At 40.0% G+C, this 11,902-nt stretch overlaps 1 non-coding gene across 1 annotated transcript; it reads right to left on the reverse strand.

Annotated features, from left to right (window-relative positions):
• Window positions 1–11,229: 11,229 nt before the first annotated feature.
• On the reverse strand, window positions 11,230–11,301 carry trnae-uuc (transfer RNA glutamic acid (anticodon UUC)). Its single transcript has one exon. It is a non-coding gene; the product is annotated as a tRNA-Glu (tRNA).
• Between the last annotated feature and the right edge of the window lie 601 nt (window positions 11,302–11,902).

The raw sequence follows: 11,902 nt of genomic DNA on the forward strand, positions 1-11,902 counted from the left end.
TATTTTGTTTTCCCTCACCTGGTGCAAATGTAAGGAGCTGCTGATCACAGCAACTTTATTAGAGCCTGGCACTGCCCACTTCAAAACACTCTGCTAAATGACAGTTAAAACCATGGGCAAAAACAGTGCTGTCCACAACAACTGCTGCAGCACATGCACGCACACACACACACACACACACACACACACTCCATATTAGAAGCTAATAATGTGAAAATGACTTCAGTGTCAACTCAAGCGGATGCAGAAACACTCAGCTGCACTTTCTCACATCAAACAGAGTCAGCAGACATCTGCTGAATGGAAGGTGTGTGTGTGTGTGTGTGTGTGTGTGTGTGTGTTTCTGTGTCTGTGAGAGACTGATGGAAAGTGAAAAGGATTATCAACCAGTGCTACAATACACAGTCCAAAGACATGCAGCTTAGGTTGACTGGTGACTCTAAATTATGTGCAGGAGTGGGTGTTGGTGTGTGTGTGTGCTCATCAATGCAATGGAGATTATTTATAACAATCCAATAAGACATACAAAATGACAGCTCAGAAAACCAAACAGGCTGAAAACATGACTATAGTTTAGCCAAATTCTAAACCACTTTAGAGAGTTATAACTGAAACTGCTTTCACACCTGTAATTCACTTCTTTTGGTCTGGTGTTATCACTGTGGGATTGCTATGCTACACACCTTTTAATGGACTTAATTGCCTGCCAAGGTACATAGCAGTGCAGGCCAAGAATTCATGAAAAAATGCTTTCTACTGGTATTTTTGTGAGCCTAGTACATATCAAGGCTATATTGGTATATACTGCCTCTGTAAATACTTTAATCGTCTCTGAGTTGTTTCTAATTTTGCATCTATAATGAATTAACATACAAATTAGTTGATTGGGTTTTGTTTATTATGAAAATAAAACACCACAGGGGGCCAAAATGACAGTGAAATAAGTAAAACATAACAGATTCTTATTACATGTGCCAGGAGGAGCTTGATAGCTAAAGGCTCTGCCTCCTTCTCTAGACTCTAGGAACCACAAGTAGACCTGCACTCTGAAGTGCTCTGTTGGGATGATATGCCATACCATGATTACAAAATAACTGACAGATATTTCTGTCACATACTGTGTTCACGAAAATGGAACAGAAAGACAACCTGAATATATGTCTCTGTGGCTATGGCTGGTGCGGAGGCATAAAAATCCTGAGTCCGCTATATAATCCACTGTATCTTTATTAAATAATGTTTTTGTCCACTTGGGGCCAGCTGAAATGAGCTGATATGTTATCAACTTTTAAGGAGACTACCCGCCTTGTGGTCAGAGACAGAGCAGTTTCCATTAGAAATTTATTATAAGAAATATTGCATAAAAATATAAAATAAGCACTAACATTGTCAGTGCTACTATTTATATCTAATTGTCAGTAACAAGTCATTTAATGTGCAGTGTATGTGAAAGCACAAGTTACACTGAAAATGAGAGAATGTGTGAAATTAAAGTTATTTTTATAACAACCAAGTGAGAACCTTAATAGGCAGCTATTATGCATTTATTTTTTAGTTTTCACCACACTAGAAGTGATGTTGGCCATTCTGTCATCGTAATCCCAGAAGAATATAATTATTGCATCAGTTGGAGTAATTAAGAGAAATTGGATGACCTTTCCTCTGTTTTCTCTTTAATATATCCATGATTCTTTCGACCTCAGATCTTGGGCAACATCAGCAGAGAGCAACAAGAACTTATTATGCCTTTGAGTGTATATGTGCACAGATACCACCCTTTACTATCCAAATTATAATAAAGGTGCAAAGTTACTGCATATTTTCCTTTAACTGTTCTACAAGCATCTGCACTTTAATTTAAACATAATATGTATGCTGTGAACAAACACCAAATCCTAGTTTGTAACTTATCTGCTCAGGCTGTATATATAATGTACAGAATATATATGCTATATTCACATACATATCATGTCATTTGTCTTGACCTTAGTGCCCTCCAAAAATGTATGAAATCGAAGGCCAAATGGCCTTGCCCTTCAATTTAGGATATTTATGTCCTGGCTACAACAATGGTAAATGGTGAGTTTCCATAAGTCTTAAAATCTGTTGAATGATACAGGTTGGTGTGTTTCCAGCACTAAAATGTATTAAGTCGAAGCCCCACAGTCAGCAAAGTCAGTAACATTGCCCATCAAGGTCATGGACACAGTGTGGATATAATTTGTTCCAGGTGTCATTTACCATGGCTTCATCTTGAACGCAAGCATTATATTGGTAGAGTGACCCCTGAAGACACATTTACACACACCTTAACTGACAGAAAGCATGTGATACCTTTCAGAATGGTGTGGAAGTTTTCTTTTTGGGATTAACCTTGGTGATGTTTTCTACAAGAAGTTCTTCACTGCCCTTCTTCAAGCTGTGGATTTGTGCTGCCCTGTCTGGAACCAATAATTTTACCTGACAGCACCACCATCATAATGTTATAAAATTTGACCGTTTCCTTTAGAAACAATTAGGAAAGCAATCCTATACTTTAGACATATTATTGGCAACTAATGAGAATCTCTGGCTATGTGGAAGAGAGTGGATAGTGTGTGTATGTGTGTGCCAGAGGGACAGATGCTGGCGTAGGAGGGGAAATGTCCCCCGAGAGGTGACAACTTTAGCTGCTTTGAAAACCTTATGGCCAGCAGACAAGGGTCACATTGTTAGTTAAATACTTTGTGATGCTCCAGGGGCATTCACTTTAACCTGCCTGACATACCATATGGTGAACTGACCAAAGCCATGTTGTTAGAAAACAAGAGGAAATTCAAATCTGAATGTTTCAGAAAGTGGTGATTTAGAAAAGGTCACATTTGGAGTTAAACAGTGTGATTCTCTTTATGTTTTTGTCTATGTCCAAAAAAAGTCATCAATCTTTGGTGCCAAAAACAATTACAATGATTTTCAAAAACATTACCTCTGCCATGGTGGAGGTTTTTTGGGAAGAGGTGGGTATGGCCCATAGAACAATTCATTAGATTTTGGTGCTGATTTGGATTCCTCACCATTGTAAATGTTGGACAGGCTGTCGACTGTATGTAAGTGTACCTTTGTGGCAAAAGTCCGTGACTCTGGTGATGCGTGGAATCAATAGGTGTAGCAGGAGGCATGTTGGAAAATGGATTCTAAAGTGGACTGACATGCAGCCAAATGCTGTACACGTTATTTGAGCCTGCATTGGACTTGAGTCAATCATGGTATTTAATAAACAGTTTTTCTTAAAAAAAAAACTTCAAACTAAATAATGATCATAAGTGTAATTACAAATGCCAGCAGTAGGTTTTCATAGTCAAGGAATCATATTATTGGAATATAGCTTTTTGGTGTTATGGCACCATGGGGGAACTGATCTGCCTTGGCAGAGGTTTGTGTTCGTTGTGTGCTGTCTAGTTAGACCTAGTTTATTTTCACTGGAAAAAACAAAAGAACAAAAACCACATTTCGCAGAGCTTTCCTGTGTGAAACATCATGCTGGCCAATCTAGTAAAACTGTCGACAATGTCAGAACATGAATGTGTTCAAATTTAATCTAATTTAATTTGTTTTTTAAATCACTTCCTGAACAAAAAATGTTTGAGCAGACTAGATTTGCAGATCATAATGCTTTTTGTTCAAACAATATGAAATCTGCTGTGAAGATGAGCAACCTGGCTTTCACAAGTTTATAATTTCTCTTACTTATGATTTTACTGTGATTTTACTTTACAGTTTTTCATTTTATTTGCTTACGATTTTGTACAGTGCCTTCAGGGAGTTTCTACTTTCTGCGCAAACTAGTGCGAAATGCTTAGAAAAAGACCTAGTTTTTCCGTGATACTGCGAAGACACCTTTGGAGCTGCTGTGTGCAGACTTTGTTCAATCAGGTGTAACGGCATCACGGGGAAGCATCATGTTCACGTGATGTCTAATGTCATGCAAGACAGACAAATGTAGAATAAGCAGTTCTTTGATTTTCATGTTGGACAAATTCACAACCCTTCTGCATTAGCTCACACTGCTAAACCTTATTTGCTTTGTACCAGTTCAAAATAAACTATTTAAAAGCTATTGATATTACATTCTTTATATTTGTAACCTAATTCGACTGCCTGCCTTAAACCCACTCCACTAAGAGAGAGCAGGTAGTTGGGCAAACTAGAGAGAGAATGAATAAAAGGGGAGGGCATTTAGGGGGAACAAAGCAGTGAATCAGAGAAAACGTTGCTTGCAAGTACATCTTGCATAGTACTATCATTATCTTGAGCGTGCCCTAACTGGCAGTTTGACCACTTCAGTTCAGACATAGCTGGTAAGAATGTAGACTGCTATTTGACTAGGTCCGACCAGGTAAAATAGCAGGTAACAGTTTGCCAGCTTTGTTCAGACATGACACCTAGATGTGAAACAGCAGGCAAATTCCTGGCTAGAGGTGTATGTCTGAAGGGGTTTTAGTGAGTTAATTCAAAGCTGTTAGTATTTCATTATCAAGGGGTTCTAGAGATGCATCTGCACATCTGCTGATCCAGCAACAGCTGGCACAGATGGGGAAGAAAACATACAGAAGGAAATGAAAAAGGTGTGGAAGGCATGGAAATGGAAAGTGAAGAAATCCTGTCAGTGCTTGACATAAAATGCTTAAAGTATGTGTTTCAATAAAAAGGTCTCCCTGTGAATAAAGCTTATTGTGGGCCCATTTTTGGCCAAGGATGAATGAAAATGCTGTCTTTATGAGAAGTGCTTCAGGAATGGAAAATGTAATCATATTTTCAGATGGCCATAGAGCACATAAAGGATACAATTTTCCAGGTCCATTTGCCCTGCTTCATGAAACATGCTTACAGACTGAAAGCTTTTCACTGTCAATGAATGATGAGCAGTAATCATGAACCGAAGTAAAGCTGAGGCAGGTGATATGGCACAAAACAGGAAAGCTTTACAAAGTAAAAATTCAAAACAGGAAGCAAGTTCAAAACCCTAGTTTGCTAATGATATCAACACATAGACATTAGCTAGATAGTTGTACCTCTAGCAAAAAGAAAGCCACATCTGCATCAAATTTTAGTCTTTGGATGCTTTTAGTGCTCTCCATCTCTGACAAGCCAAACCAATGCTAACCCTGGTTTGGGTCATTCTTTGTCGCACTCTTTCTGTGCTACAGAATGCGGCCTCTTCAGTCTAACAGGTCTGCTCTCATCCTGGGTTGTACCTGAACAGGGAGCCTCCATGGTCTGTCTTTAAAATGAGCCATACGGGTTTGACAAGCACATCATAGCAGGGGTGTAGAATAAGTGTGGATTGTAACAACAGTCCCCAGAGAGGGCAAGAAATAAACACAAGGCCTGGAGATAGCAAAGTGGGGTGGGGGTGTGGGGGGTTCGATTTAGTAGGGAGAAAACACTTCTAGACATTTTTTTTTATTTGTCCAAATTTGTGCTAAATCTTAGTTCATGCAGCTTGGAAGTTTGGAGATGTGATGGGAAAGTTAACCCTGGCTCTTTTGCATTCCTTCTGCATTGCAATGCAATATAATCTCTGCTTTTTTGTTTTGTTTTGTTTTTATAGGATGTTTGACAGTTTTTCTTTATAATAACTGTATATTTTTTAAACCAATGTCAGCCTTGCTCTACTTACCGCAGTAAATTGCTGGTTTAGTGACTGACAGCAAATTGTCAGAATTCTACTCATCACGATTGACATAGCAGCAACAGCACAAAACTCAGTGTGCTCCGCGTTACAGGCCTCAACAGCAAAAGCGATGTCTAGCTCTTCATATTGTTCAGCCTTCATTCAGTGTGATCAGGCCTAGCTCAGTGTTTGTTGATGGGAGGTGATCTCCTCCCATCTCATCACTTTCTCTATCTCTGTCTGCCTCACCACTTCTCATCTAACTTCCCTCCTCTCTGTGACTCTACTGAAGAGCCAGTCAGCATGTATTTATTGACTGTGCAATACAAAGAATAGCTTCACCATGTCATTTTATCAAAGAATGTTGACAGTGATGTCTTTCTCACACAGTTACACTACCAGTCAGTTTCCCACTGAATTGAATGGGAAGGTGTGTCTAAATGTTTGACTTGTAGTATAACTGTGGGGAGACAGACTTGACTATCAACATTCTTTGATATGAATAATGGCTGAACAATACAAGGAGCCACAGAGTGCCAAGTTATTTCTCTGACACTGATGTATGCCAATGCCTCAATCTTGTCTCTTTAAACTGATATATTTAATTCAGGTTAATTTCCAAAGCTACATGTACAGTAAATCTTTATCTGCATTGCCAAAAATATCACAGATTACACAGATTAGAAAATTTGACTGCATTAGGATGAATCTCCATATTTTTACATGAGCAGAGAACTAAATCCTTCCTGCGCTTAATATGCCATATGCAGTCATCCAGTGTTCTCCATTTGCTGTGCAGTATTTCCTCACCTAATGTTATTACACTCCCATGACCTGAACCTCCTTACTATATTATCATATTTACTCTATTAACTTTATTTGTTTTCAGTCTCTAGGTGTAGGTCTCAAAAGCTCACTCACTGCCGAATGTAGGCTTTGCCTGCATGCTTAATCAAGTTTAGACATTATGTTTTATCCAGCTACTAAATCTGATTTTCTCCAGGGAAGGAATGGCACTTCACAAGTTTCTTTTCTGCATTTTCTATCAGTCTTCTGTGAGACCGCCATGTGTCTTGTATAATAGGACTTTTAACTTAAAGTCTGGTAATAAAGCTCTTTAAAGATAAGAGATCTGTACATTTCCCTGTAGGGATCAATATATGGCATCATGATTAGTGTTGCGAAGGCTCATTTAAAATACTTGGTGCCTCTTCATGTCCAAAATGGTAGACGTTTGGCTGGATCAGCAGCATATTCACACACAGAGCAGATTTTTAGTCATGGTAGCACCACAGTGCTGTCGATTCAGCACTTTGGTCCAGAATGAAATATCTGAGCTACTGGACTGAGTGCCATTATTTTTTTTTCTACAAACATTTATGGTTCACATAGGTTGAATGTTACTGACTGAAGCAATCCCCTAACCTTTCCTCTAGCACCACCAGATTGACATTTTGGTGTTTAGTGGATGGATCTATTGGATGGGCTGCTATGCAATTTGGTACAGACAGTCGTTGTCAGGTCCGCTCAGCGCGACCTGCCTCTCTTTCTTTTTTCCTCTCCTGCTCTCCCTTTTAGCGGGATCAACGCCTCAGCTGTGTCGCATCGGGTTATTAGTGACTCGTGGGTCGGTGCGCACACCTGAGGCGTATTCCGGTGATTTGTTGGCTTCCTTATTTATACCTCTGGCAGACGCCCCATCGTTGCTGGGGCATTTGCGACGTGTAACGTACTATACTTAAAGTAAGTTATACAAAGGTTGTGTTTGACCCGCATTTTTTTTTTTTTTTTTTTTTTTTTTTTTTTTTTTTTTTTTTTTTTTTTTTTTTCTTTTTGTTCACCTGTCCGTTCTCATCCTCCTGCTATTCTAGTTCCTGTCGTTAGTTTGTGTGTTTACCGTCCTGGTCTCCTTAGTCATCACTGCCCTTCCCTTGTTGTATGTATTATGGACCCTGTTTTGTTGTCATGTTGTTTTTATTCCATTAAACCACCTTTTTTGTACTAGCACCTGGGTCAGCCATCTTGAGTCCAACCCCAGTTCTCCCTCACCCTCCAGGTGAGCGGGACTAAACCATAACAGTCGTGTTTCCTTAATGATGAACTGTAATCAATTTTCATAATCAAGTCAAACATTAAAATTTATCCAGTGCATTGATTTATTACCAAATACCTACAAAATCAATGACATTTCCATCAGCCCCAACTGCACCATGTGTTTTTTGCTAATCAACAAATGCTAGCAGGTAACATGGTAGTGAGCATGGTAAATATATACTGTACCTGCAGGTATGGCAAAGCCATCCTTCTGTGCTGTAGGACAACCAGAAACAACACTCTGTTTTCCAGCCTGCAGACATGTCTTGCCCAGTGAAGCTGGGATGAGGTGATAAGAGCTTCTACACTAACTGAGTCTCCTCTCCTAAGCACATTTCCTGCCTTTTAATGCAGAGAATTTGGCTCTGATGTCACAGTTGTAGACTTGTGAGCTTCTTGATATGCTTGTGATACAAGACCATACATTTAGCTGCATAGAGTAGGAGTACAGCAGCATTGAGAACCTTTACCTTGGTAGTACAGGTGATATCTCAGCAGCTTCCAAAAATGCCTGTGTAGGGCAGCAAAGGTCTTTGTGGCCACCTGAATTATTTTTTTCTACTTCTAGGTCAGAGGAATTGGTGTTTATTACAGTGCTACCAAGATAAGTAAAGGAGTCTGAACTCTTCAGTGATGTGCCATTCACCAACACCTTCTCACCCTCTCTGTCATCCAATGGGCAATCGGGAGATGGCTGGTACAATAGCTCAATTTTGGAAAAATTAATTCTTAACCCAATCATGTCCACTGCAAGAGAGAAACAGTCCACTATTAACTGATTGTCCTCTGGATCAGAGGCCACGAGAGCTGAATCATCTGCTTACAAAAGTTCCCTGATAAGGAGATCTCTAGTTCTTGTGGAGGCATGAAGCCAGGCAAGATTTAAGATCTTTCCATCCATCCTTGTCCTTATAAAGACACCCTTATTCAGATTTGTCTGCGTAGTGTCAAGAACAGCAGTGAAGTAGAGAGAATATAGTTGGGGCACAAATGCAACACTGTTTTACCCCCTGACTGACTGTGAACACTTCACTGGGCACACCTACCACTGAGACTTGGCCAATCATCCCACTGCGAAAAAGCTTCACATAAAGTTCACAAGCATTTCTGGACACTCATACATCTCCAGCACTTTCCAGAGCATTTCTCAATACACCATATCAAAGGCCTTGGCGAAGGGCTGATGTTGCTTAATGGCCTTGTCTCATAGTTGGCGTAAGGTGAATATCATGTCAGTAGTGGACCTTTCAGATCAGAAGTTACACTGGCTCTCAAGTAGTGCTACTTCTGAAATAGTTTTGTTCGGGATGATTTTTTGCCAGGATCTTCATCCACACTGGAGGCTGCATATGGTATACTGTATATAGTATAGTATTTATAGTATCTACTGTATCTACAACCCCAAATCAGAAAAAAAGTTGGGATGGTGTGTAAATTCATTCATTTTTTTATCGCTTAGTCCCTGAACGGGGTCACGGGGGGGCTGGAGCCAATCCCAGATTAAAACTGAAAATAATGATCTGTAAATCATCTATGTCCTGCATTAGACTGAAAACAATACAGCAGCACATTATTTGATTTGTTACCTCATCGATTTTATTCTTTGTTCAAAATAAGCACAAATTTCAATTCTGATGCCGCAACACATTCCAAAAAGCTTGGGATAGTTGCATTTCAGGGCTAATAATGAAATAAAACAATGAAATGATGAATCAATTTGAAAAAGGTGATGTCACCAGGTGATTGCAATCATGATTTTGTAAACAGTAGAAGTGGCATCCAGGAATGGCCGAGGCCTTTAGAAGCAAAGGTGGGCTGAGGACCACCATTTTGCCAACATATGTGTGAGAATATTGTTGAATTGTTTAAATACAATGCTCCCCAAAAAAAGATAGGAAGGGAATTGGATATGTCATCCTCCATGGTGCAGAACATAATTAAAAGATTCAAGGAATCTGAAGGGATTTCAGTGTGTAAAGGGCACAAGCCTAAGCTGGATGACCATGCTCTCTGATCCCTCAGATGACACTGCATCAAGAATCGTCACTCTTCTATAAGCAATATAACCACATGGTCTCAGGATTACTTTGGCATACCTGTGTCAGACACTACAATACATAGTTACATCCATAAATACTGCTTAAAACGGTACTGTCAAAAAAGGAAGCCCTATGTCAACAGTGTCGAGGAGCGCAGTCGACTGCTCTGGGATGGACCGTCACACATTGGAAAGGACTGAGGTCAGACGAATCAGTATTTCAGGTCTTTTTTAGAAGGAATGATGCTTTGTGCTCCTGACCAAATATGAAAAGGACTGTCCAGACTGTTACCAGCAATAAGTCCAAAGGCCAGGGTCTTTCATGGTCTGGGATTGTGTCAGTGCCCTTGGCAAAGGTAACTTGCACTTTTGTGATGGCCCCATTAATGCTAGAAAATACTGCTAAATCCTACACTGATTTGTTTGTTACGTGTTTGCTGTTGGACAAGCACTGTACAGTGGATTTACCACATCTTTTTACTGAAAACAGCTGACTTTTGATGCTGGAAACTGGGTGATGAGAGTCCCAAGAGTGAACCAAACAGCAAGAGATCTATATATGCTTACGTATAGTACTATTTGGATATTTGTTTCTTGTGTAGGTAATCAGTTTTCAATTTTAATATTCAGATATGTTTTTAGAGAATCTGAAGTAAGCAAGATACAACTGCTCAAATGTCAGGAGCTGGCAGGCTGTAAACAAAGCAGAGAGCTTTCATAGACAGCTTGTGCATGTGCAGTTTGCTTTTGCTGTCATCTCACTATTGTCAAGTATCATAAAAGGTTATGGTTGTTTGGAGCTTTTGGGACATTTTTAAACAAAAAATCTGGTCTTGTGTTTTGTAATGAAGAAACATGAAACCTGGTGCAGTGGTGTGTTTCACTGATATGTTTTTAATCATTATTAAATAATAACTATGCCGGATGAATAAGATAGTCCAGGTTGGAGACAGACAGACATAAACTGTGAGTAGAGGCAGTTTTGATTCTGTATGGAGAGTATTGAAAATATGACTAAACACCAAGCATTGGTGGTTCGGTGTTTGAATTCTCTCCTGCCATGTGTGAAACCTGGGTTTGATTCCTGCCCATCGCAGCTGTAGTTTTACTTGAATTTCCCTCTGGATCAATAACATATCTATCTAATATAGAAAATGCTCAGCCTTTAACTTTGAAGTTATGGGCCCCATTTTAGATCACTACTTAATCACCTTTATTTGGCCAAGTATGTTACACACAAGGAATTTGTTTCCAGTACAGAACCAATGGCAGGCATCTGCGGCACCAACTCAACTGATGGCTCTAACCATCGGGGGCAACATGGGGGTTCAGTGTCTTGTCCAAGGACATTCTGAGATGTGGACTGCAGGCACTGAGATTCAAACCTTCAAACTTTTGGTTGGGAAGCAACTGCTCTACCCACCACTGTTGCCTCAAAGGTACGTTCCCATACCAGGAGTCGAACCCAGGCCACCTGGGTGAAAGCTAGGAATCCTAACCGCTAGACCATACGGGACTTGTTTACTTGTTTATGGGACTTACTTTGATGACACTGACCCATCTTCATTTCATCCTCCCAGGTGTTAAAGTCATGCAGTTACAACAGAAGAAAAGATACTGGGGCTGTATATAGCATGGGCGTGGTGACATGACTCTCCTCTCCTGTTGCCTTGAAATGCCTAATGTAATGCAATGCTACCACCATCACCAAGGTTGCCCAGGTTAGATGGCCACAAAGTTAAAAGTTGTCATGATTCTGTCCCGTTTGCTTCCTCTCATACTTTTATTTTGATACTACTTCCTGTCCCCAGCTCACCCTGACTCCTGGAAACTTTAGCTCAGTATCCCAATTGGTTTCACCTGCCTCTGATTATCCACACCTGCTCATTGCAGTATATAGCAGCTTCTCACCCTGCCAGATTGTTATCTCACTCCTGTGCAGACTTTCCAGCGTTTTTGTTTTTGTGATTCTTGTTGTGACATCGGATTGTTTTTTGACCATTGATTCTGCCTTGCTCTCCTGCTTCACTTTTTATGTATGGATTATCAGACTGCTTTCTCTGAACTCTTGTTTGTGGATTCCTCGGCTGTGTACGTTTGCTGGCTCTGACCCTGGA

The sequence above is a fragment of the Monopterus albus genome, unplaced genomic scaffold (assembly GCF_001952655.1).
Source record: "Monopterus albus unplaced genomic scaffold, M_albus_1.0 scaffold74.1, whole genome shotgun sequence".
Classification (NCBI taxonomy): Eukaryota; Metazoa; Chordata; class Actinopteri; order Synbranchiformes; family Synbranchidae; genus Monopterus; species Monopterus albus.